Source organism: Plecotus auritus (assembly GCF_963455305.1).
Source record: "Plecotus auritus genome assembly, chromosome: 9".
Classification (NCBI taxonomy): Eukaryota; Metazoa; Chordata; class Mammalia; order Chiroptera; family Vespertilionidae; genus Plecotus; species Plecotus auritus.
The window spans coordinates 11,821,613-11,847,839 of record NC_137783.1 but is presented as its reverse complement, the minus strand read 5'-3'; the positions used below and the strand labels follow the sequence as shown (position 1 = coordinate 11,847,839).

Sequence of the window (26,227 nt, the reverse complement as noted above, 5' to 3'; positions counted from 1 at the left end):
GAATTTATTAGGGATGGGGCCCGTGGGGATTGGGAATGGCCCCGTTGTGTAATTTCTGTAATAGTGGCCCAGTGCCTTTTCCTTAAAGGAAGAAAATGAGGAATTCAAAAAAGAAACATAAGACTGGAAAGTCTGAATCCAAGTTTGCCTGCGTTCAGCCCTTCAAAGTACCAGCGGACACAAAGAGGTTCTTTCACAGTATGTGTCTGCCATAAACAAGGCCGGTGGTTATGCAGAGCATTAGGAAGTTAGAAGGGAAAGATGACCTTTTACATGCACTTAAGCAGCAAGCTAAAGCTGAACTAGCAGCCGGGAATACAAAGATGATTGAGAAATAGTCCCTGCCCTCAACACCTCTGCCACCAGTCCTCATCTCTGCACACATTAACCTTAATCCTCTCTTCAGAACAAATCTTTGTCCGTGTCCACCCATCAAACCTCTCAGAGCTCCCTGGCAGTCCAAATGCCTGAGCCGGACAGGTGAGGCATTCCCAGATAAGCCTCCACTTTTCCCACGGTTCTCCAGCAGGAGTCCCTTACTTCAACCTCTCTGACTGTCCCTAGCCACACCATGGATACTCACGCTCATAACTGGGCTCATGCCACCACTTTCCCCAAAATCTATTGCTCCGTGAACTAGGTCTCCAAGGCTTCCTTAATCTCTCCAGCCCTCAATAATGATACTTTCCTGTGAAATCTCACAGATTTACTGTGGTACCACACCTTGGATCTTACTGTGTCATTCTTCTACAAGATAATAAACTCATCATCAATGTAAGTGACTTGCCTCAGTCTCTTAGGTAACACTAAGGTGCTTTGCTGTGTTGCACTCAATAAATAACTTGTTGAAGCCGAGGAACAAGAAGGAAAACAGGAATTCCTGATCTTGAACTTTCTATTTCTGTTTCTAAATCTATTCCAAAATGCAGGTGTGGACCTCTTGTTTTTTGTTTGTTTGTTTGTTTGTTTGTTGTTAGTTTTTGTAGTAGCAACAAACTTTATTATTATTATTATTATTATTATTATTATTATTATTATATTGATTTGAGAGAGAGAAAGAACATCGATGTGAGAAAGAAACCCACAACTGACTGGGAGTCCACGACTTTCCAGTGCATAGGACAGTGAGCCAAAATGAAGGTGTGGCCCTTTTTTAAAACAGTAGGTGTGGTTATTCATCTATAGTTCTTGAAGTTAAAGACCCTGTTTTTATCAACCCCATGTGCACCTTAGCTCCAAGCACACAACTAAGTACACAAGGACTGTGTTGACTAGATTACTGATACCTGACCAAAAAAGGAAAAGAGAAAAAAAGGGGGGGAGGGGCACAGAGGAAAGCCTCAGAGTTTGATTCACTGCTAAAGAGAAAGTAATGAGAAATGAAGCAGAGAAAACATTACAGGAATTAAAAGGTAAGCCAGAAGGAAAAATTAGATTGTCTTACATGAAGCTCATTTGTAGGACTCTTTTGTAACAACCATTGCACAAGGGTTCACTGTACTTGCAGAAGATGTGGATTGCAGATCTTCAGGTTATTTAATGAGAACAAGTGACACCCTTGGCAATCTGTCTTATCAACGGAACCACAATAACTCAAAGTAATCCAGTCCAGCCAGCCAAGATGGAGCAAGAAGGACTGGATTTACTCTCCTGCTAAAACAAATAAAATAAGCAAAGAAACAAACAACAACAACAAACAAAACAGGCAACAGTGCAGGACACGCGTCCATAAGGGAGAAGAAAGAAATGAGGTGAGCATCATGATTGGTTCAGCTTACCGTTTAGAGAAAGTTGCCAGGCTGCTGTGCAGAGAAGGTGAATCCAGTAAGAACTAGGCAGACTCACTGAGTTGAGATGGAAGAAGACCAGGAAGGCCAAAGCAGGCAAAGCTGGGAGTAGAGTACCAGAGAGAGAAGAGCTATACAGAGAAAGAGGGAGCTCTGGAAACCTGCAGAAGATCTTGCTCCAGTCTTCACCTTATTAGCTCATGAATGTGAGGAAAGTACTCACGGCCAGGGAAAGAACCACCGTACAGAGAAAGAGAACAGACACCAGAGCTTGCATGAGGCAGGGAATTGTTCCTGTTCTCACAAGCCAGAGTGGGAAGTACAGAACAAAATGGAAGAACAGAGTGATCATACAGGACAAGGAATGGGGCCTGATCCTGGCACCCAGACTGGAAAACCTCATAATTCATGACTCAAAAGATCTTGTCTCAGTAGTGGGATAAAATTAACCCTAGAGGAAATGCTGTTCTGGTCCTACCTAGCAAATCATACAGCCAGCCCCAAAAAGATCAAATCGTTTCTGAGAACAAATGCCCCAAAACAAAGGACAAGAATACTTACAGGAAATCAAAATTATCTAATATCCAACAAGGTGAAATTCAAAATGCCTAACATCCAATAAAAAATGTATTATGCCAAAAGGAAGCAGGAAAGAATAACCCATAATGAGGTGAAAAATCAATCAATTGAAAGAGTTGCAGAAATTATAGAATTAGTAAACAAAGAATTATTATAATAATCTATAAGTCCAAGAAAGTAGAGGAAAGATTGAGCACATTAAGTAAAGATGTGGAAAATCTTAAAAACACACACAAACTAAATATCTAGACATTATAAAACTATAATCTGAGATTTTTAACACACACAAACCCCACTTGTATGGTACTAACAACAGATTAAACATTACTGATTAAAAAAATTAAAGAACCTGAAAACAGTGCAGCTATCCAAAATGAAACACAGAGGGGGAAAAAAGAATGAAAATAAAAATAGACAGCATATCCATGAGCTTAATAAACATGCAATTGGAGACCCTGAAGTAAAGGAGAAATATGATAATGAGGAGGGGTAGGGGAGACAGAAAAAAATATTTGTAGGAATAATATCTGAAAACTTTCCAAATTTAATAAAAATTATAAGCTCACAAATCCAAGAAGCTCAACAAACTCTAAGAAACATGAAGAAAGCCACACCAAAGAACATCACAATTACATTCCTTAAAACCAGTGATAAAGTGAAAATCTTAAAATCAGTCATAGGGGAGGGGAGATACATTACTGTGCAAAGGAACAAAAATAAGAATGGCATCAGGCCCTGGCCAGTGTGGCTCAAAGGTTAAAGCATCGACCTGTGAACCAAAGGATCTCGGGTTTGATCCCTGGTCAAGGGCATGTACCTGGGTTGGAGTTTCCATCCCTGGCCCAGTTGGGGCGCATGTGGGAGGCAACCTAGGATAAGGATTAACAGAACAAAAAGAATGACATCAGACTTCTCATCTGAAATTTACAAACAAGTAGTGAAGCAGCATCTTCAAAGTACTGAAAAAAAAACTGTCAACCTAGAATTATTTCCCCAAATATACATATTTAAAAAAAAAAAAAGACAAAATAAAGATGCATTCTGTCATACGAAAGCTGAAAAAATTTATGACCAGCAGACATTATAAGAAACTAGAGGCCTGATGCATGAAGATTCGTGCAAGAATGGCCCTTCCTTCCCCTGGCTGCCGGCACCGCCTTTGCTCCAGCCCGGAACCACCTTTCTGCCTTCGCTCCAGCCCTGGAGCCACCTTTCCGCCTTCCAACACTGCCCAGAGGCCCTGAGCAGCTGGGATGGTGTGGAACATCTGCATCCCGCCCCGGGCCGCTGGGGCACCTGTGTATGCAAATTAATTTGCATACTCACTCCTGATTGGCTGGTGGGTGTTGCGAAGGTATGGTCAATTTGCATCTTTCTCTTTTATTAGTGTAGATATTAAAAATATCCTTCAGGTAGAAAAAAAATACAATCAAATGGAATGCTGGGTCAAAGGAATTAAGATCTCAAGAACCTATATGTAAGTAAATAAAAGTTTTTCTTCCTTTAAAAACTCTTTTAAAAGATAATTGCTTAATGGAGTTTATAACATAAGTAGAAATAAAATATAGACGACAACAGCAGAACATCCAGAAAGGGGGAAGTATTCAGTTGTAACATTCTTATACTAAGCATTAAGTGGCCCAATATACTTAGAGGTAAATTGTAATAAGTTAAGATGTATACTCTAACTCCTAAAGCAGCTACTATAAAGCAAAACAAAGAGCTATAGCTAATACATCAACAAAGAAAATAAAGTAGAATCATTTTTTTAAAAAACTCTCATGAATCTAAAAAAAGGAAGTAACCCTGGCTGGGTAGCTAAGTTGGTCAGAGTGTAGTCCTGATGTGCCAAGGTTGTGGGTTCAATCCCCAGTCAGAGCACATACAGGAATCAACCAATGAATGCATGGATAGGTGGAATGACAAGTTATTGTTTCTCTCTGTTCCTCTATCTCTCTCTAAATAAATAAATTTAATAATAATAAAAGAAGGCAGTAAATGAGGATTTTTTAAAAAGAAAGAATAGATGGGGCCTCCGTAGGTAAAATATGGGATAAGCATGACATTGAAGTACAAAAGCCAGGGAAGGAATCTTCAGCCTTATTCCCCATCTCTATCTGAAGAAAAGCCAGGGAAGGAATCTTCAGCCTTATTCCCCATCTCTATCTGAAGAAAAAAACTTCCTGGAGTAAAACCTTGGGACTATAGTGTGTGTGGGAAAATCTTCATGCATTATTTATCTCATAATAGGCACAACAGCTGTCCAAGTATCAGAAATATGGACAGAAGCCATATAAATGTAAGGAATGTAGGAGAGCTTCCGTTATCTCCAGTGTATTGGAAAACATAAAATAAATCACAATGGAGAAAAACCCTACAATTGTAAGGATTTGGGAATACTTGCATGGCTTCAAACCCTTCAGTTCTTCACTTTGCTTCAAATGTGTGAAATAACCCACATAGGAGAGAAGCCCTATTAATGGAATAATGCAGTAAAGCATTCAGGTGTCCCCATCATCTTCAAAGACATGAAAGAACTCACAGTGCAGAGAAACCCTATGGCTTCAAGGGGTGTGGGAAAGCCTTCAGATCTTATCGTTCCTTTCAAACACGGAGGCAGGGGTTTGGAAAAGCACCTTCCCTGGAAGAAGCCCAGAAAAGATCTTTCCAAAAAGAGGAAACTACACCTTCCAATGCTTGAGAAAGGGCAGAGGTTGGCAGAGAGACCCGAACAGTGTGGGAGAGGGTGGAGGAAGAGGAAAGTGGCAGAGAGAAGAGTTGGGAAGCCAGATGGGCCAGATAAAGCAGGGCTTTTTAAACTATAGTAAGAAGTTTGGAAAACTAAAAATAAAGTTGTAACATCTACACTAATAAAAGAGAAACATGCAAATTGACTGTCCCTCCGCTCTGCCCACCAGCCAATCAGGAGCAAGTATGCAAATTAACCCAACAAAGATGGCGGTTAATTTGCATACACAGGCAGGAACAAAAACTGAAGACAGTGTAGAAGGAAGCCAAGCGCTGCAGAAGGGAGCAAAGGCAGCGGAGAAGGGAGCCCTATTCTTGCAGGAATAGGCCCGAGGAAGCCCTATTCTTGCAGGAATCTTCCTGCAATGGGCCTCTAGTGTATAATAAATGTTGTGGAGGAATTTACATGCCCTTTACCCTGTAAATATTAGAGAAGGGCGAATCTAAACAGAAGCCCAGACCTGTGGACATGAAGGAGGAATGGGCAGTGACTCAGGAGCTATGATGTAGGCAGGGGTCTGCCTAGGACAGATTGGCAGTAGCAGAGAATCTAGGTAAGAGGGAAGTAAGCCATCATGTAAGCTATTACTTACTGAGCACTTATTATATGCCAAGTACTGTTCTAAGTATTTTATGGGCATGATCTCAAGTAATCCTCTGTACCATCCCTGGCACAAATTGGAAAACATAACTCATGTCAGACTGTCATAGTGGGACTTTGGTACTGAGACCAACTTAGAAAGGTCTTGGAAGAGCTGAAAGAATGAAAGGGAATGGTGAGGCAGCCCAGAGATTAGCAACAACAGATCACTACCCTTCCCGGAGTAGTGGGGACACTACCATCCAGCAGGGCTGGAGTGACAACTCAGGTTGTTGACAGAGCCAGGATCCAGAGCCACTGAGGTGACAGCTGGGACTAAGGAGAGAGGGGCCTCCCAGAAGGAGCTGAATGCACAGAACTGTCATTGCTGGAGACATCGCCTGAGAAAGAAGGATATACCCTCCCGGGCTTTTCCCTTTTCCTGCCTGCCCATCACCTGCCAGCCCCTCTGATTGGCTGAAGCAAACAACAAGGTAGCCTAAAGAATGGGTTAGGCCACTCCCACCCGCCCAAGACATAGAATAGCGGGAGAAAGGGCGGGGAGTGGACCTGAGAGTAAACAGGCAAAAGAGGGGCCCATCCTCCTAACAGCTCCATGAACTAGGAACTATTATTGACCCCATTTTTCAATGGGAAAACCGAAGCACAGGGAGAGGGACTGGTAAGGGAGAGGCAGAACTCCAATTTGAATTCATATCTATCTGACTCTAGAGTCCAAACACAAAACTGATATATGGCAGCTTAAGTGAGAGCCTGGTAGCTAGGACTGGGCCACCCGATCCCAGGCCTGAAAAGCATATATTAATGTGAAACCTCACTCTATAGAGTACTCATATAGGATACTGAGTTGCTCATTGGGACATCAGTGGATAATCCTGAGTCTTTTTAGCAGAATGTCTAAGGGCTCTGCCCTGGGTTCCAATCTTAGTTTTCTCACATACTAGCTGTGTGACCCTGGGCGAGTTATTTAACCTCCCTGGGCCCAAATTATATCATTTTAATTTTTTAAAATGTATCTTTATTGTTGAAAGCATTACAGATGATGTCCTCCCCTATTCCCCCATTGGTTCCCCTAAGATTTGCTAATATCCACTTACTGAATTATTTTGAGGTAAAAGGAATAAGGTATAAAAATAATTAGCACAGTGCCTGCCACCTGGTGAGATTTACTAAATGGTAGCTGTTATAATTGACTAGAAGCCCGATGCATGAAAATTCATGCTAGAATGGACTTTGCTTTTCCTGGCTGCCGGAACTGCCTTTCCACTCCGGCCCAGCCCCTTTCCACACAGGCCCCGAAGCCACCTCTTTCTGCTCCAGGAGCCACTTCTTTCCGCTCCAGCCCCGCCTTCCCACGCTGCCCAGAGGCCCTGAGAGACTGGGGTGGGACAGAACACCTGCGCCACTCGGCGCCTGTGTATGCAAATTAACCGCCATCTTTGTTGGGTTAATTTGCATATCACTCCTGATTGGCTGGTGGCGTAGCGAAGGTACAGTCAATTTACATGTTTGTCTTTTATTAGGTAAGATGTTAGTCTCTTCTTGCAGAGACTCTAAGAACAAAAGAGAGATCCTATGTCTTTGAGCTTGAATTCTGGTAAAGAACTTGTCCTAAAATCTTTGGAACGCATGTGCACCCTTAAAGTTTCTTTCTTCGGGGAAGAGTGTTTCTGTATTAGTTAGGATGGGGCTAAGTTATGACACAGTAAGAAATGTCACATTGTCTTAAGACAAATTTTATTTCTTGTCTATGGTGCATATAAACTGCAGGTTAGGGGCTCTGCTCATAAAAGTCACTGTGGGGGCCTCCCTCATGACCCTTGCTTCCTGCATTGCGGAGGCTGGGAACATCCCTTCTATGCCCATACATCCCTTCTATGCCCATTTCATTAGCTAAAGTGTCATCTAAAGCAAGTGGGTGAAGAAGTCTAATCCTACTATGTGCCCCAAACAAGATAACTAAACATTCATGAACAACCCCAATGACTATCCAGTGAACCTTCTGGTTGGGCTGGATAAAGCCAAGGTTCCAATTGGGAATGAGGAGATGTAGTTACTTCTCACAGGCTAGACTACCCTACAGGACATCATAGAAGTTTGTTGTTGTCGTGCCCAGCATTGCATCTCTGAAGACAACATGTCTTTTAGAAAAAAACTTTTGTTCCTAAATATTGCTTAAAACCACTCCCCTGAAAATCAATGGTGGTTGTTGCAAGATACTGTCCAAGATGCTTTGTGGAGCTGAGATGCTGGCTGGAAACGAAGCATCTTGTCTCTGGAAGAGGGATCCTAACATGGACTAGATTGCGTGTGCCTAGTCTTATCCAGAATCTTTCTACTGTTGTGTAACCTGGTATCAGATTATACAGCGCTGATGGCTTGTTGAGCAAGTTCAAGATCTTGGTGTTAAGGAGCAAGGCCTTTTCTCAGCTTTCACAACCCCATGACCTCCTGGATTTTTCCCCACCTACTTTATGGTTTTTCTTGGCATCTTTTTCTGGTTCAAGAAGATCCTCTTTCATTTTTACTCCATCCTTTTTCCTTAGCAGACCAGGAACGTAGGAGTCATTCTTAACCTCTTCCCACATCCAATCCAACACTAACTTCTAGCAATTTTACCTTCTTACTAGGTTTAAACCTTTGTCATCCCTTTATCTCCACTTGTACTGACCTAATCCAGGCCATCACCATCTTACCTGGGAAGCATAACAACCCACCACCTGGAATCCTCATGGCTCCTTCCCACTCACCACCCTCACAAACATCCCACACACTGGGCAGAATGAAGATTTAAAAATACAACACTGACTATGTCAAACACCCCCATGTCTCTGCCTGATCCCCACGTCAACTAATTAAAATCCTTTCAGTTATTCCAACTGACTGGTTTTAACCAAATATTTTCTGACAGTCATTATCACATTATTCTATAAAACATTTAAAATTTGCCCAGCCAGCATGGCTCAGTGGTTGAACAACAATCTGTGAACCAGGAGGTCACAGTTGAATTCCCAGTCAGGGCATATGCCCAGGTTGTGGGTTCGTTCCCCATCGTGGGGCAAGCAGGAGGCAGCTGATCAATATTTCTCTTTCATCATTGACGTTTATATCTCTCCCTCCCTTTCCCTTCCTCTCTGAAATCAATAAAAAAAAATTTTAAAGCCACTTGAAATGTATTACAATGATGACCTCCAACATGAAAGTAAGATATTGGATATTAGGTTTCCATAATCCAGGGTCTAATCCCCTCATCTAACCCACTCTGTTATACAGCTAATTGGGTGGGTCATGGAGCCTGATCTCCACTCAGGGTGACAGTTATTTCACTCATTCCTATTGCACATTAACTTCTGCGAAGATGGCAAAACATTTGCCCCCGTTATCAAATTATTTCAGTTACTTTTTCCAGAGGCTATTAGTTCTGGTCCAGGGTTCCTACTTTTCCGCATAAATCACTGGACCACATATGTAAATTTAACACATATACACGAATTGTAGAATTCCTAGTCACCACTATAGATACAGGTGGGGTTAAATCAACCTTAATATCCATAATGCTGGCATTTCTCTAGCAGGCCTAAGCCGTCAGTCAGACATCCCCAGGGGCTCCCAGACTGTGAGAGGGCGCAGACTGGGCTGAGGGACACCCCCCTCCCCAGTACACGTATTTTGTGCACTGGGCCTCTAGTATAGGATGCTTTTAGAGGCTAGTCCCTCTAGAATTCCATGTCACCTGCTCCTTAACTATTTGGATAAATACAATCCAGGTAGAGGATGAATTATATATGAAGTCCCATCAATTGATCAAATCCTGGAATGACTCCATTTTAACTTCCTAGAGGTAAGGCTTAGTTAAATTTTACAAGGTTATGACATGCCTTCTGTACAGTGTGAATTTTTTAATGGTGATAAGAGTTATAATAATAAAATTATCTGCTTGGTCAGTAACCCCATTTCATAAACCATAGTGACTCAGCCAAATTGTAATTAAGCAGAATAGTCTGCTCTCAGGGTGACCTGCAATCTGTTTCTATTTACAAAACCAGAGACAGCACATATAGGAATCCTGTTATTAATGAGGCCACTATGTTGTAATCATGGCCCCATATGGAAACATCCAAAATGATAATCATTCTAAACCATTCATTATAGCTTGACAAACTACATTAAGCAGAACTATGAAGGGTCTTGGAATATTGCATGCAAAGTTAATCTATGGTTTGAATCTCTCTGTGTCTCATTTTCCTCATTTGTAAAACAAGGTTAATAACAATGTCTACTTTATAGGTTGTTGTGAGGATTCAGGGCTCAAATATGTTAGTCGCTGGGACAGCACCTGGCACATGATGGGCACTATATAATGTTTGTATTTATCATAAAATTTCTAGAAAAATGTTCAGTCCTTGAAAAGGAAGCTTTATTTGACCCATGTATCACTCCCTCTTGCCTTCACAGATCAGAATGAATAAATGTGTTATTTTAGAAACTCGGGCTTCTCCAGATCCAACCCCAGCAAGTTTTTCTTTTCTAGTTACAGACTATAAAGATGGTCCCAAACTTAGGATGGTTCAACTTACAATTTTTTGACTTTACGGTGCTGTTAAAATGATATTTATTCAGTTGAAACCATACTTTGAATGTTAAAGTTTGATCTTTTCCCCAGATAGCGATATTCTGTAGGATACTCTCGTGACACTGGGCATGGCCGGAAGCCACAGTCCCAATCAGGAGACCACAAGGGTAACCAACCAATACCCTAGCAGGGGTCCTCAAACTTTTTAAACAGGGGGCCAGTTCACTGTCCCTCAGACCGTTGGAGGGCTGGACTATAGTTTAAAAAAAAAAAACTATGAACAAATTCCTATGCGCACTGCGGGCCCAGGACGAGTCAGCTGCTAAGCAGGACAGGCAGCAGCACCTGGCGGGCCGGATAAATGTCCTCGGCGGGCCGCATGTGGCCCGCGGGCCATAGTTTGAGGACACCTGCCAGTGTACTATATTGCCAGCATTTTTTGGATATTGTATTATGAACAGGTTTAGGGTGGGCTAGGCTGAATGATGATGCTCAGTAGGTTAGGTGTATTAAATGTAATTTTGACTTAACCATAGGTTTATCAGAATGTAACCCCATCACTTGGCAAGGAGCAAAATTTATACTTTGATTTAGTCAGTAAAATCTTTTACACAATACCTCCTAAGAGGGAATCTGATGAAACTCTAGACTCCCTCTGGAGGGGGAAAAAATGTGTATGTAAAAGTTTACATTCAATTTCAGGGGGTTCAGAACACCCCTCTGAGGTCAGTCATGGACCCCAGATTAAGAATCATAGTTTGAGAGAATGACTTGGAAGATAGCCAAATTGGATCTTGTTCTTTTCACAATGTCTAAAGCAAGAGGAGAAAGAAACACATATTTGCACATTGTAAAGGAAATATAAAGGAAGTATCTTAGCCAGCTAAGTACTTTCCAGTAAAGGGTTTTGATGATGATGAAGGAGAGAAATGAAGAGGAGAATAAGAGGAGGAGGAGGAGTCCTTCAAAATGGATAAAGGTGGGTAAACTGAAGGTGTACTTTTACCTGTGAGTGAGCCAAGTATGCAGCAGCGCTTTGAAACTGGGAGTACTGTATGGCTGTTATTAGAGCAACCAGGAGGCAGTTTGAGTAACTGATTGTATCTAAAGCTTCCTTTTAAACCTCATACAGGTAAAATATTATCAGTGGGCTCTTCACGCCTGTGCAAGGATTCAGGCACAAAAGAAATGTTAATGATGAGAACTGAGCTGTGGATTCTGAGTGACCCTAGGGACAAAATGATTATCTGGTGGTCTTATGTTGCTGGAAATTTATTAGAGTGTTTTAAGATTACATTAACTGATTTTCACCTTAAGTGCTCCGCCTGGAGAAGCATTAAAGGCTCCTGATAAGGAATGATTTCAGAGAGGTAATGACATCAGCCAGAAGGTCTTCTGGGTGAGTCAGGGGTACTGTAAGGAGAAAAGCCCAAGTGAGGTGGCTGTGTCCAGCCGGGCGGTGTGATGGGCTTGCTGCAACCCAAAGCTGCCATCTGACTAGGGCTCAGCAGGCCCCCTCTCGTCACCTGTTCCCAACAGTCACCCGTGCCAGAGCCCAAAGGGGAAGAATAATATATTTATAATAAAGGTCACAGAATGAGGCCACGGACCCAGTTACATTTCTGCCCCATTATGGTCTCAGATTTCACCCCTGCCTCAAAGAGCCAAACATCTTCTCAGGGTCTGCAAGTGTCGACGTGCTCTTACCCGTGCTAACCCCTGCTCCCTCATCCTCTCTCTTCTCTCCTCCCTCACTCTGTCTCCGTCTCCAAGCCCATCTCTCTGTTCTTGGACCATCCCAGGTGCAGAGCCTCTGTATTTATTGTCCTCTCTGCCAGGAACATTTCTTCCCTAGATAATTGCATGGCTGACTCATTCTGAGTTCCGGTCTTAGCTTGGTTACCAACTTTCTGTTCCCTGCCTTGTCGCTTTCTCCCATATCATTCTATTTTATTTAATTTATAGCACTTATCACTATCTGAAAATAATCTGTTGATTTGTTTTCTTCATATTGTTGATATTCTGCCTTAGAATGTGAGCTCCCCTGAGAGTAGGCACCTTCTACATCTTGATCCCTGCTGTTGGCCCCAGGCACAAAGAAAGCAATTGATGTACGTTTGTTGGATAAAGGATTGAATGATCATCATAATAGCTGCTATTTATTGAGCATTTACTCTGTGGCTGGCCAGAGCTGCAGGTTTTTATAAATATTATCTCACTGAATTCTCGCAGCATAGAGTATGTATCTATCTCTTATCCCCATGGTACAGATTAGGTTGCAGAGAATTCATGCAGCTCTTTCAATGTCAAAGCTAGCTTGCTGCAAGCTAGCAAGTAACCAGGACCTGACTTGAACCCTGGCATGCTTGACTCCAACACTCCTGCTCAAAATCAGGAGGCAGCACACTTTTTCTAGAAAGGACCAGATAGTACACATTTAAGGCTTTGCAGACCAAATGGTTCTACATGTAGTAAGCATACAACTCTGCTGTGCTACCAAAGCAACCATAGACAATACATAAACACATGGATATGGCTGTGTGCCAACACAACTTTATAAAACATGTGGTGAGCAGGATTTGGCCATAATTCACAGATCCCTCCTTCATGTCATCTCTTTGCTATGCTTAAAGGATTAAACAACAATTAAAAAAAAAAAAAAAAGGAGAAGAAGAGTAAAAGAAAAGCATGAAAATCTGTGTTCGGTCGTCAGCCCGCTGACTGAAGGGTCCCAGGTTCGATTCTGGTCAAGGGCACATACCTCAGTTGTAGGCTCGGTCCCCAGCCCTGGTCAGGGTGTGTGCGTGAAGCAACCCATCAATGCATCTCTCTCACATCAATGTTTCCCTATCTCTGTCTCTCCCTCTCTCTTCCACACTCTATAAAAAAAATCAATGGGAAAATATCCTCGGGTGAAGATTAACAATAACAACAACAAAAATGTGTGCTCGGTGCATGGAGAGCCCTCTTCAAATAAGACAGCAGGTGGACAAACTCAGCTTAAAAAGACAAAACCAGCTATAAGATTCTGATAGGAAGTATGACTACTGATTCAACTTCTTGACTGAATTATAACCGTCACTTAAGACTACAGTAGAGTTTAATTGAAATAAGGCATTCCATTTTAACCAAGATTCCATTCATACATTAATTATACATGATTTCACATGCCAACACTTGATCAGATCCACACAACCTTCCACCCCAAGCAGGTCCCAAATGGTCACTATTGAGGGACAAAGCACATGGATTCACTCTGACCATTTAAACTCTTCCTCTTTCAAACACTGAGCCAGCAAAGTTGTCTTTCCTTCTCAAGCAAACGTATGAGTTATTGGCAAGAGGTGAAAGACAAGATAGGAATCACAGGGTGGAGAAATCTGTGCAGCCTCACTGGGAAGGTGACCCCTATTGGGTTCAGTTGTCCAGTCATTCCGAGTGGCTCTCAATGCTGAATATCAGAACCAAAGCAAAAGAATCAGCTCCCAGTCCCTTGGGTTTGGGCTGGAAGGCAAACACTGAACTTTAGGAGGTGGGAGATGAGGGACAAAGGCAATGGTGTCTATTGTCCTTGTCTGTGCATAAGTGACAGGCTGGTATGGGCTGGAGCCTTGTTGGGGGAGCAAGGCCTCCTCTTCACAATCTGTTTTTCTCACCTAGGCCATTAGAAACACTTTAGACAAAATGTTTACTTCTGTCCTGCCCTGAAGAAAGAGTCCTCTGGAAACAGTACACGGTTCTTAAATCATAGGCACATTTTCCTCCTTTTGTTTGCAATTTTCTAAACACGTCCTAAATGTTTGAGCAAGTGACGCAGATTAAACTTTTGTTGGGCTCTGAACCTCCTGCTAGGCTCATCTATGCACTTGGACTATGTGCTTACGAAATCCAGTTTTAGCAAAACCCTGCTAAGTCAGTTTTATCAGAACTGCAACCTTTGGCTTCTTCATCCTCTGTCATCCCCCAGGAGATGTCTGATCCCCCTGGCCTGTCTTCAGCAAAAATCCTGATAGTTCACATTAGCCAAAATCCCCTCTCCCTTAATGTTACCTCGTAGTAATTTTCCCTCCACTGACCTCCGCACCCTGCTCCTTGGCTATCTATTCCTGCTTGTTCATGCTATATTTGGACTTGAGCCCAATCTCTCTTGCTGACTGTAAAATCCCACGGCAGTAGTCCCTACCCTATTATGATGGGTTTGATCCTCTTTCTTGGGTTCTCAAGGGGAAAGACCATGTGTTGGATGTCCACGGCACCTCCTGCACCATCTCCTCTAGGAAAACATCTCCATTTGGTAGCTTGATGTGATGAGATACATTGTGGAGCTCAGGGCACATGGAATAAAGTCTGCCTTACTATCTTTAACAAGTATTGATGAATATATTCTTCTCTAACACAGCAAAGCAGCCCCAGCATCTAGAACCAACATCTAGAGATGCAAGGTCTGACCCAGCCCTGCCATTAGCCAGTGGTGATGTCCTGGGGTCCCCTTCCCCTGGCTTCCCCTTTCTGAGCCTGTTTTCTTATCAGTAACAGAATGAGTCAGTCTCACACCTTTCCATCCACCCCAACATCCATCATTTTTCATCTTTTTGGGGGACTGTTTAATATCTGTTATATTTACTATGGTTCATAGTTCCTGTTTAAGATGATTCACGTTATTAATAAGAATGGATTTCTATTGAGCAGTTAGTATTTACCAGGATTGTGCCATATGCTTTCCATGTGTCCTAGTACTTAATGCTCACAGGCTCCCTGTGAGGAGGGACCCTGTGATCGCAGACTTTATAGATATATCAGCTTAGGTTCAGGAAGGTGACATATTTCCCCAGGTCAGAGAGTAAGTGGCAGAGCTCTCTTTCCTCTCTCTCTCTCTCTCTCTCTCTCTCTCTCTCTCTCTCTCTCACACACACACACACACACACACACACACACTTTCTTTTTAAGAACTACACTCTTTTTTTTTATTATTGATTTCAGAGAGGAAGGGAGAGGGAAAGACAGGTAGAAACATCAATAATGAGAGAGAATCATTGATCGGCTGCCTCCTGCATGCCCGCCCTGGGGATCGAGCCCCCAACCCAGGCATGTGCCCTTGACTGGAATCAAACGCGGGACCCTTCAGTCTGCAGGCAGACGCTCCATCCACTGAGCCAAATCGGCCAGGGCAGAACTACACTGTCTTCATATGCTCTGTAGCCCTGGTCAATGTCTGACCTAAGAGGAAAATGCAAATTCAAACTCCCTGGCCCTGAACTCCATGATGTCTCTTGTCATGTCAGGCCACGAAATAGAGATGTTTTCCTAGAGGAGAAGGTGCAAGAGTTGCCGTGGACATCCAACGCATGGTCTTTCCCATGGAGTTTGAACCCAAGAAAGAGGATCCAACCCATGACAAAATCAGTGCCCCAGGAGGAGCAGTGCCGATGACTCGCACAGTAGGAGCTCCTTCATCCTTGGTTCTTCCTTATTGTCATGTTTGTGTATAAGCAAACATGAAACAATGGCAAAGCTCCGGTCATTAGAGAATCTGTTTCTTTGCTAGGGAGAAGGAATCCCTTCAAGGGTGGATCAGGTCAACAATCTGGTGATACAAGAGACTGGGGGCTCTCCTTAAAATAAACCAAGATTTTTAAGAAGACATGTCAGTGCTGGCCTGATTCGAGAGGGGTTTGGAGACATATGGTGGAATAAGAGTAGATCCCTAGAGATAGCAGAACAAGGCTGATAAAGTTGATGTTTTGCACAGATCTGGTTCCTTTGGGGCTGGGGGAGAGAAAAGGGGGATGAGTTTAATTATTGGATGTCTACTATGACCTAGGTGCTTTTATAGATCTGAGCATTAGGTCCTGACAGCATTAGGTAATGTTGAGATTTTACAGATAAGGCTAGTAAGAATCTAAAAGGCATCCTCTCTCTCTCTCTCTCTCTCTCTCTCTCTCTCTCTCTCTCTCTCTCTCTCTCATTTTTACTCTACTTCAATGCTTGTGTAGACACCAGTCTAGCTCCAATTCAGATTTCCATGATGTAAATGGCATTTTCTCAATTGAATACTGGTTAAAAAAATATTTAGACTGCTAAACCTAATTCATCCTATTTGATTAACAACTAACAATGTCATTTCTGAAAGTGGGGTCGATATCATCTGACCCAGTAGTTCTCATCTGGGAGGTGATTTTGCTCCAAGGGTGACATTTAGAAATGTCTGGAGATATTTTTAGTTATCACAAAAGAAGGGCGGGGTACTAATGGCATCTAGTGGGTAGAGGTCAGGATGCTACTAAACATCCTACAATGCACAGGACAGCTACCCACACAAAAATGATTTGCTCCATAATCTCAGTAGTGCTAAAGTTGAGAACTTCTGATGTAATCCAACCTGTCTTACAGATGTGGCAGGCAACCATGACACAGAGAGACTTACCCAGGCCCATACAACTGGTTGATGGTGAAGCTGTGGGATGAGAAATATCCCCTGAAACCTTCTACAATGTTCTTGCCAGACCTCAAGCTGCTGATCAGCCAGAGGGCTGCTGCTACGAGAGAGATGGGTTCAATGGGAATGCTGTGTTGGCATAACAGCCCAGGCAAGCCAAACACAATTAGGTAAATTCAAGTGGATCGAGCCTGTTGCTCCTCAGTCTTGGCCATCTTCTCAATAAGCAGCCAGGGGAGGTTCCAGAAAACAAAGAGACCAAGCTTTGGAACTGAGTGTTCACCTAGAGCCCTTCGCTGCTCACCAGCTCCACTGAACTCCTTCCTTCCCTTAGGGTTGCAAACCAATGATCACAATGATCAAATCAAAGAAAAGAATTTTCTTTTAATAATTAAATAGGCAAGTTAAAAATATTAATGATTATAGGGTCATAGTAAGTCAAGAAAGAAATAGCTAGCAACTGACTCTTTCCAAAACAGATGAGGCATTTGCCTGATTATTATCATCAATGACAACCTTTTGGCTTCCTATGAGCCAAGAGATGTGTTGCGTCCCAGGGAAATGATGGGCAGAAGGAGAAGAGGATGACCCTTGACCTCAAGAAGTGCTCAGTTCAAACACAAGAGTCTCCTCTGCAATTGTCACCACGGAGCAAAGCCAACACTGCAAAATGGATAAAACAAAACCCCGTACAGCTAAATACTAAGCCTGGTGCAACCCACTTATTTTAAACAACTTTCAACACAGAAACACTCCACTGTAGCCCACGAATTTGAACTTTTCCAGATGTATTATTGGGACTTGTCCTGCCTGACGGGCATGTTTTTCTCTCCATTAAGCTTCCTGGGGGACTTCCAATGCCCTGGGCCATATCTAAAATGTCAGGATAACCAGATGCAATATGGTACTTCATTGAATTATAGATCCTTTGACCCCCAAATCCCTTAACCTAAGCAGGTGGATGGAGGGCCCCTAAAAGGCTACCCTAGGCCAGGGCCTGGCATCTTTTCCTGCAGTCTCTATGCTGCATCTAAGTGGAAGCTGGAGATCTGGGTTAACACAACTCTGAAGATTGACTTGTATCTTGAAATTTCAATGAAAAATTAAACATCCTGATAACACCGAGTACCACTAATGGCTTTTATTTCCATTGCAACTGCTTTCTGAGATGGATAATTCCCCTTTAGCTTTTCATGAGTTTGGCCCAGAAATCGGATACTCAAGGCATTAAACATACAGGAGCCTGGGACGCCAAGAAAACAGTAGTGTCTATTTAAGGATTTGGCTGCCGCAGCCAGCTGAGTGTCTTGGGGAAGTGAGTGGAATTTGAATATATCGGCTCTGCCACTCTGCTACAGGCCGGGAAACCAGACACTCAGAAAGACAACCCAGGGGCTCCCGCTTGGGTTTGGACATGGGTGTTAATCTTGGAGACAAGCAGCTTGTTGGGCAATGCTTCCCATACTTTGAGCTATCACCATGCAGTAAACTAAGGGATGCTAACTTTTTCATTCTGCCCAGCCATAATATTAAAATTAAAGTAAACATCAATTGGCAATCTAAAAACACCATCATTTAATAAAAGAAAGAATGCTTTAACATTTCAAGAAGTGGGAAGAACAGACTCTCAGAACAAACAGAAGTTCTTCAAATTAAATACAGATAGCCGTAATAAAGACTTGACTACTTTGGCTCAGTGGATAAAGCGTCAGCCTGTGGATTGAAGGGTCCTGCATTTGATTCCGGTCAAGGGCACATACCTTGGTCACAGGCTCAATCCCCAGCCTGGGGACTCGTGCAGGAGGCAACCAGTCGATGTGTGTCTCTCACATTGGTGTTTCTCTCTCTCTGTGTCTTCTCTTGCCTTCCACTCTCTCTAAAAATCAATGGAAAAATATCCTTGGGTGAGGATTGACAAAAAAAAAAAAAGACTTTACTACTTTGTCCTTAGTTCTTACATCCCCTTAGACTGGAAAGACCATCATAGACCAGCAGCCATCTGCAGTCTGGAAGGTGGGGACTGTGAGTAGCCACTGGAGTCTCCTGGAAAAAAAAATTAGATTTGAGACCCAGAAGGTATTCCAGGGTGAAGGCGTGGGACTGGGGGGCACAGGGGTTACCCTGAGAATAAGCCTCTTTGCTCTATGGTGGCACTTTCCACACTGTAATGCTATACTAAGTAACCTGTTTAATTACCTATCGCTTCCCCTGGGTTTTGAGTTCCTTGAGAGTAATGCCTTGTTGCCCTGGAGTTCATTAGATGTGGGGCAGGGACAGCGGTATAATAAGCAGCCCTTCGTGGGAGTTGATGGAAAAGCACCAGGGACACAGAGTGCTGCTTCACGAAGCCATAAAAGCTGAATAGAGGGCACATTTTCTGTTATCTAACCCTGAGTACCATTTCTGGCCGGTGTAGTGGAGGAGGACCCACCTCCATCCTACCAGGCAGACTCATCCTGAGCACCATCCCATAGGATCATTAAAATGTGCCCCAAGGAGAGGATGAGGGAGGTCCAGACTGCTGCTGCCCCAGGAGAGAGCCAGGAGACTGCTGAGCAAAGGCTCGGCTCCTCCCCCCGGGGTTCCTGGGGCTGTCTGGGCAGGAGCAGGGCTGGGGTGGGGAGCGGCCAGCCTCCTGGCCGCCTGCTGATTGATCCCCTTGTTTTCCCATTGCCAACTCCGAAAAGAGCTCTCCGTCCCAAGGTTTGCAATTTTCCCAGCCCTTGTTCCTCAGTCACTTTTTGGAACTGACTCAAAGAAAACATCATCCACACTGTTAGCAGCAGTCTTGGGGTGAAATTCCACAGCAACCGCCCCTTCCCTGCGGAGAAAGTCCTCCCTGCAGGGAAATGGATGTTGCTTTCTTTCAAGACTCATTTTGGGTGGTTTTTCAGCCAACCTGATTTCTGGCAGGATGTTGAAGCTAAACTTCCCACCAGCCCCAGAGCACTGGGCAGAGGCCAACTGCAAAGCTCAGTGAGCAAGTGCGCTGAGGCAGCGGGAGGATGGGCAGGGAGAGGGCGCCTGCCCCCACACGCTGCTTGAGAGCCCAGAAGTGATGATGGAGTGTTTTCATTAGCGCTGGCTCAGCATACAACTGGGAGCCCCATAAATATCTCTGAAATGCTGCTCAACCAGCTCCGTGTTGAGGGTTAGCAAGGGAACTGAATGGTGAGCGTGGGCTTCCCATTGCAAATATCCTGTCATTTTCCCTCTTATGACCTGTTGGGAGGATTTGCCTTAGGTACAACTTGCTATTTAAAGTCTCTTTGGAAATGCTTTGGGTCTAATGTATTATGTATTGCATGGAATCTCTGTTCCTTTCTCCATCAATCCTCTCTGGTTCTCCCACCAAACAGAGATTTTCAAATCCTGAGTTTATGAGTTTATGTGAAGATAGTTGTGTGCCTTGAAGTATCGATCTTACTGCCTGTCTTCCCCCCATGATTGCTCCCTTCAAAAAAATCACTGGCTAAAACACTGACGCCCCTGAGAGGATCTACTGAGCACTCTGGCCAGCAAGCAGTAGGTGGGGATTGGCTAAAAGACATCTAAGGCCAGAGGGAGCCCCAGGTAGGGAAGAGAAGATGGAGAGATGAAGACATAGGTCAAGGGGACAGGGTCGCCCCCAGGGGAAGGTGGGAGAGAATTGAAGATGCTGATATCACCACACTTTCAGGAGCCTGAGGCTGACCATTGCCTTCCTCATTCTTTTCATGCTTAGCCTTCTCATCACCTCCCAGGGCTTCTGGCTTTGTCTGGGAAAAATGCTAACCAGCACTTCACAAGAGCTGTCACCAAAGCCCTGGCCAGCGAGCTCACAAAAGACACTGTGTGCAATGCAAAAGGAACATGGTGCTCCTGGTGAGAGGCCCAGTGGGTGGGGGAGGGGGCAGCCTTGGGCAGCCAAGGAAGACAATAGGCTCATCCCCAAATCCTCAGCTTCCTGTTCCCTCCCAGCCAGCCTGTTCTTGAATTTTATTACCAGAGAATACTTACCCAAGAGAGTTAATCATCCTAGACATGGATGAACTTGGGGGAGAAGGACACACAGAACCTGTTTGCTGTCCCCAGTCCCTGGCTTAGGGATTTTCATTTTAGAGGTGATCCCAGGGGTATGAGGATGCTGGGCTCCAGCTGAAGAGCAGGAGGGAGGTGTGAGGAGAAAGGGATTCTGGGAGACAAATTGGCCAGTTCTTCCTTTTGCCCTCTTTAAGTTTGGACCCAGCTTCTTTCCATCCATGGAAACAACTGGGGAGAAGAGCACTGGACAGGGAGCCAGGAGGCCTTATTCAATCTGGCTCTGTCCAGTTGTGAGTTGAGAGAATCATAAGCATCAGAGATGAGCAACTCAGTTCTAGGAATCATTCAATGCAACCCCCTCACCTTATGCCCACTGACTCTGAGTCCCAGGGAGCTGCAGGTGCTTTGCCAGGGTTGCAGGTACTGAGCACCTACTGTGTTCTGGTCCTGGTGGCATATTAGATGCTCACAAGCTGTTGGTTCACCAAAGAGGTTTTTCTTCACTAGCTCCCCACCCTGTCTCAATTAGGTCCTTTGTTCTTTTTCATGTCACAGATGGGAATGACCTATTAATTCTTGTGATTTGTTTAATGCCTGTTATCCCTCACCCCCATTCTACAAGGGCAGGGAGCTTTCTCTCATTCCCCAGTGCTTCACACACATCAGGCACAGAATCTCTTAAACTCAGAATCTCTAATTTCAAAGTAACCCCATGAGAGAAGTATCACCCATTTTACAGATGAGAAAAGTGGGGCTTAGACAATTTAAGTAACAAGTGGAGAGATTCAGCAGTGGAACTGAATGCCTTTCCCCATGCTGTACTTCAAACAAAGACGATCAAACTTGGGAGATTCCCTTAAACTGAGGGTCTTGGATTAGGCTTTTTCAGTTGTGGTGCTGTAGGATCAGATGCCCCAAAATCACTCTCCGAGAGAGGAAGAGAGGGGGAGTGTCACTCTAGGACTGAGAGTAGCTAAGACCTGGGTCCCCAGGCAGGTGTCTGGTCTTGCCAAGCCAGGTGCTAGTTGGGATCCAGGCAGGGAAGATGAGAAGCTGAGGACCACACAGCAGTGAGGGGTTCCCCATTTGGCAACTGGGGAAGCAAACAGAGAAACAGAAATATCTGCCTGGCGGGAATGTTGGAGGGGACCAATCACCAGGTGAGTCGAAAGCTAAGGGTCTGGTATTTGGGAAGGGCGGGCTCTGAGCCTAGACAAGTTGGAAATTGAATTTCAGCTCAAGCAGTTACCACCATCTTGGGCATGTTAGTTACATTCTCTTAGCTTTAGCTTTTCTAAAACATAGGATGATGCTAACCTCACTACTTCACAAGGAGGATAAATGAGATACACCAGAGAAAGCCCTCAGCACAAGGCCTGATCCCCTGTGAGCCTTCATCCAATGTGGTCTCCTCAAGTACTTCCTTCAAGGCTGAACCGAATTCCTGACTTGGAGCCCCTTTCCGGCTATAGGTGAGAGCCCATGTGTGGTTAAGCTGGCTACAAAGGTAGGTGAGAGGACAACAGGGAAAGCAGATCCTGATGGAGAGAATAGAACTGAAAACCTCCCAGGCCATCTATGCCCACTTACTGCCCCCAAAATCTTGCTCACAACCTGTCCCATGGTTCCTGAGCAGTAGGGCTCAGCTGAGTGAATGGGTCCAACAGAGCAGGTGGGAGAGCTTCCGTGGTCTCCCCAAGAACCCGATATCATCATTTGCTTACCATTGACTCCTTCAGTACCAGAGAGGCACCGCAGCATAGGACTGACAGCTTGGGCTCTGAAGTCCACCATTTACTGTTCCCTCTTAACTTAGTTTCCTTAGCTGTTAAATGGGTTGATACTCACCTCACAGGCTTTGTGTAAGGCTTGAGAGAATAAGTGTAAAGCACTCTGACCATGCCAGGCAGGTAGAAGGTGCTCGACCGGTGTTAGCTACTATTCCCAGTAGGTCTGCTGAGAGTCAGATACTGCTGGGCTCTGGGGGGCCTGGCTGGGAGCAGGTCCCTGCATTCACAGACCTGCCAGTCTCATGGGGGGTGATGGATCAAGAAACAAGCTATCTTAAGACAATATTATTAATGGCCCGATAAGGTGAATTCCAGGGGACTTTAACCTAGTACCAGATAAAGTGACTTTACTCAGATACCTGACTAATCTGTTGACTTGGCCAGACCAGGGGCCCGGGCAGGGTAGAGAGTGCTCCAAGCAGAAAGGTTAACGTGAAACAAGGTTGACCACGGTGGGTGGAAGAGTTTCCACAGGGCAGGACAAAGATGGAGAATGATGAGCAAGCAAACCAGAGAAGCAGGACCAGACCATCCATCCAGTCAATGGAAAAGGAAGGAAGTACTCCCAAAAGAAGCATGAGGTCCAGGAGGTATAATTCCCTGCACAGGGCTTATCTTCCACCTCTTGACATGTCCCTTAAAATTATGAGGGGGAAGCAGGATTCACTTTAATGAACTCAGACTAACTACTTGGGAAATCCAATGGGGCCTCACCAGAGAAAACTCCTAGGGAACCACAACATAGTCAGCAGGAAAAAGATCCTCCATCATGCAGAAGCTGTGCAGTACAAGTCCTCGGGAGCATCCCACCAGCTACTGAAGCAGGTACCACTGGACACAAACACTGGAGGACTAAGACATTATGGTTGTAAACACAGGGAATTAAGACAACCCCCAAGACTAGAGAAAGGTAATACAGTTGGCATGGTTATTTCTTCACCTAAAATGCATAGGGAGAAATCCATTTTAGGAATACCAATCTCTATATATATAAGCCTAAGCGACCACCTGACCGGTGACCGGCCAGTAGCTATGATGCGCACTGACCACCAGGGGGAAGACACTCAACGCAGAAGCTGCCGAGTGACAGCAACTTTGCAGAGTGCCCTCTCACACTCCGGGACCCCTCGGGGGATGTCGGACTGCCGGTTTTGACCTGGTCCCCGCAGGCCAGGCCAAGGGACCCCACTGGTGCACGAATCCCCACCAGTGCACCGGGCCTCTAGTTTACCATAAAAGCATTATTTTCCATTTAATGTCGAAACAAAACTTTTCCTTGTTTTTACATCATACCCTTCCTTCCTTGGCTACCTCCAGCCAAACCTAACAACCAGAGAAGACACATATGTCATCCTTTCATCTTTCACCTTCATTCCGGGTGGTCAGATTCCTGCTGGCACCACGGGGCCCCAGCTTTCATCTGTGGTAAGTCCTTTGACATACAGCATCCCAACCCAAACTCGGACAACACCACTGAGTTGGGAGTATGATGGGGTTGAGAACCGACAATGCATAGCAAACACAGATCCCAAAGTGGGAAACAAAGTCTCACAAATGGTGCTCAGCCCCACTCTTCTCTGCAGCCAACATCACAAGGCTTGGTGCCACCAAGCAGAGCCTTTGAAAGCCATGTCCCATTTGCAAACCAGGCTTGATGATGTTTCAAGCTAAAGCAATTGGATTTCTCATAAAGGGTCCAAAGCCCTCTGAAGACTTTGGGGTTTGGAGCCTGAGGGAAGAATGACAAGGAGGCGGCCAAGAGAATAGCCATCAGGAAAGGTTCCACAGGGAGCAAAAGCATGCAGACGTGAATGTTGCACCACCATCCAAGCTCATGCCTCTTTCCAGCTGCAAATAACTCATATCTTGGCTTAGTCTTTGCAAAGAATTCCAAGATTTTGAGTTCTCTTTCCTTCCACTTCCTTCCTCCACATTCTCTGCCTCTCCTTTTCACTTTGCTGCCCCAGCCTCCCCCACCATGCTACCTCCATTTCTAATGTCATGACATCCTAAGAACTGTTCCCCACACACACAAAAAAAAATTTTAGTACCTGTATCCTTGACTCTGTGGTGTCTGAGGAATTATTTCCAACCAGTTGCTTAGCAAAGCTGATCGAAACTCTGGAGAAGACAGCCCCAGCCTGCGTGGGAGTGAACCAAAGGCTCCGCTGGGTGCCTGTTTGTATGGCCAGAGGCTGAAGGACTTTGGGTGCTCGGCAGTAACCTCAGAAAAATTCCCTAGGCAGCAGCAAACTCTCCCAGCACAGTTTTGAAACACCCCAGCAGGAGGAAGCCTCTTTAATCAAATAATAACCAGCCAGAGATAAGGCCTCCAAGGCCGAGCTCTGCCAGCCAATCACTTGCTTCCTTCCACTGCAAGGACAAACAGACCCGGGCTTCTGGAGTGAGTTTCAGAGCTTGTTACAATTTAATGATGCTACGGGTGCTGTCTTCTTGGCTGTGCCTGGTGGGGATTGTCTATCAAAAGAGGGAAGCTCTGAGCTCAGGAATCTCATTCTCAGTAAAGGTGCCTGGCCCGGGGCACCCAGCTCCAGCCTGAAATCTTCTGCATTGCCCAGAGTTCTGGCTGCTGCCTAGAAGCCAGGCCTGAGTGGAGCTGAGCAGGGCTGGGTCACCAGGGGTGAACACATTTGACATGGGAGGTGCAGCTCATTGACTGTGACTTGCTCTCATATGTTGGAGATACTTAACACACGTTTCCTATGGGTTCTTAATTGGCAGTGACTTTGAACTTCTCTACATTCTTCATCCTGTCCAGCCACCCTCCCCTTCCAATGCTGTCAGAAGTATCACAAAAAAAGTGGGTTCTTGGGGCTATCCAAGTCAATAATAATGGTCCTATGTGTTTCTAGTCCTGTGACTTTGAACATGCATCTTAGCCCCTTCCTCCTAAGTTGCTACAAGGATTAAAAAGAACTCTGGCAGGCCCCTGTGAGGTTCTTAGAGGCCCTGAGGAGATGTAAACAAATGCTTACATGGTCTGGATATAATAAGAGGTCAAGATTTAAAGGAACTTACTGGAGAACCTTTTCATTATGTGAATAATAGCCATCAACGGAATCAATTTTAGGACATTTCATCACCCCCAAGAGTAACCCGTTCTCATTAGCAGTCATTCCCCATTCCCGGCCATCCCCCACCTCTGCCAACTCGAGGCAACCACCAATCTGCTTTGTGTCTCCTGTGGATTTGCCTGTTCTGGACAGGTCATGCAAATGGAATCATTTACTATGTGGCCTTTGTGACTTGCTTCTTTCACTTAGCACACTGTTTTCAAGGTTCACTTGATCCCTTTTTATTGCTGAATAATCTTCCATTGTATGAATATACCACAATTCATTTATCCATCCATCTATCCATTGATGGAAATTTGGATCATTTCCATTTTTACTTTTTGTTATAAATAATGCTACTATGAACATCTGTGTACAAATGTCCACTCTCTTTTATATGCAAATTCATGGCCCCAGTGCAGGAAAACAAGAAGGAAACAAAGCAGGTGAGAGAACTAGCCTTTGAAGGGCTCCTCTCCAGCCAGGAGTTAGAATATTACAGCAGTAGCGAGTATGGGTTCAGGTTTTCACGATGCATGAAGCCCTATTGCAAATTCCCTCTCATGTAATCCTCCCACAACCCTAGGCCTAAGGAAGGTATTCCTTTTATGGCCAT

At 44.5% G+C, this 26,227-nt stretch overlaps 1 protein-coding gene across 1 annotated transcript in view; it reads right to left on the bottom strand.

Annotated features, from left to right (window-relative positions):
- Window positions 1–24,808, bottom strand: part of GPAM (glycerol-3-phosphate acyltransferase, mitochondrial) — a 59,759-nt gene extending 34,951 nt beyond the window's left edge. The window contains exon 1 of the mRNA XM_080640435.1: window positions 24,589–24,808. The gene's annotated coding sequence lies outside the window, so the exon portion shown is untranslated. The remainder of the gene's footprint in view (window positions 1–24,588) is intronic.
- Between the last annotated feature and the right edge of the window lie 1,419 nt (window positions 24,809–26,227).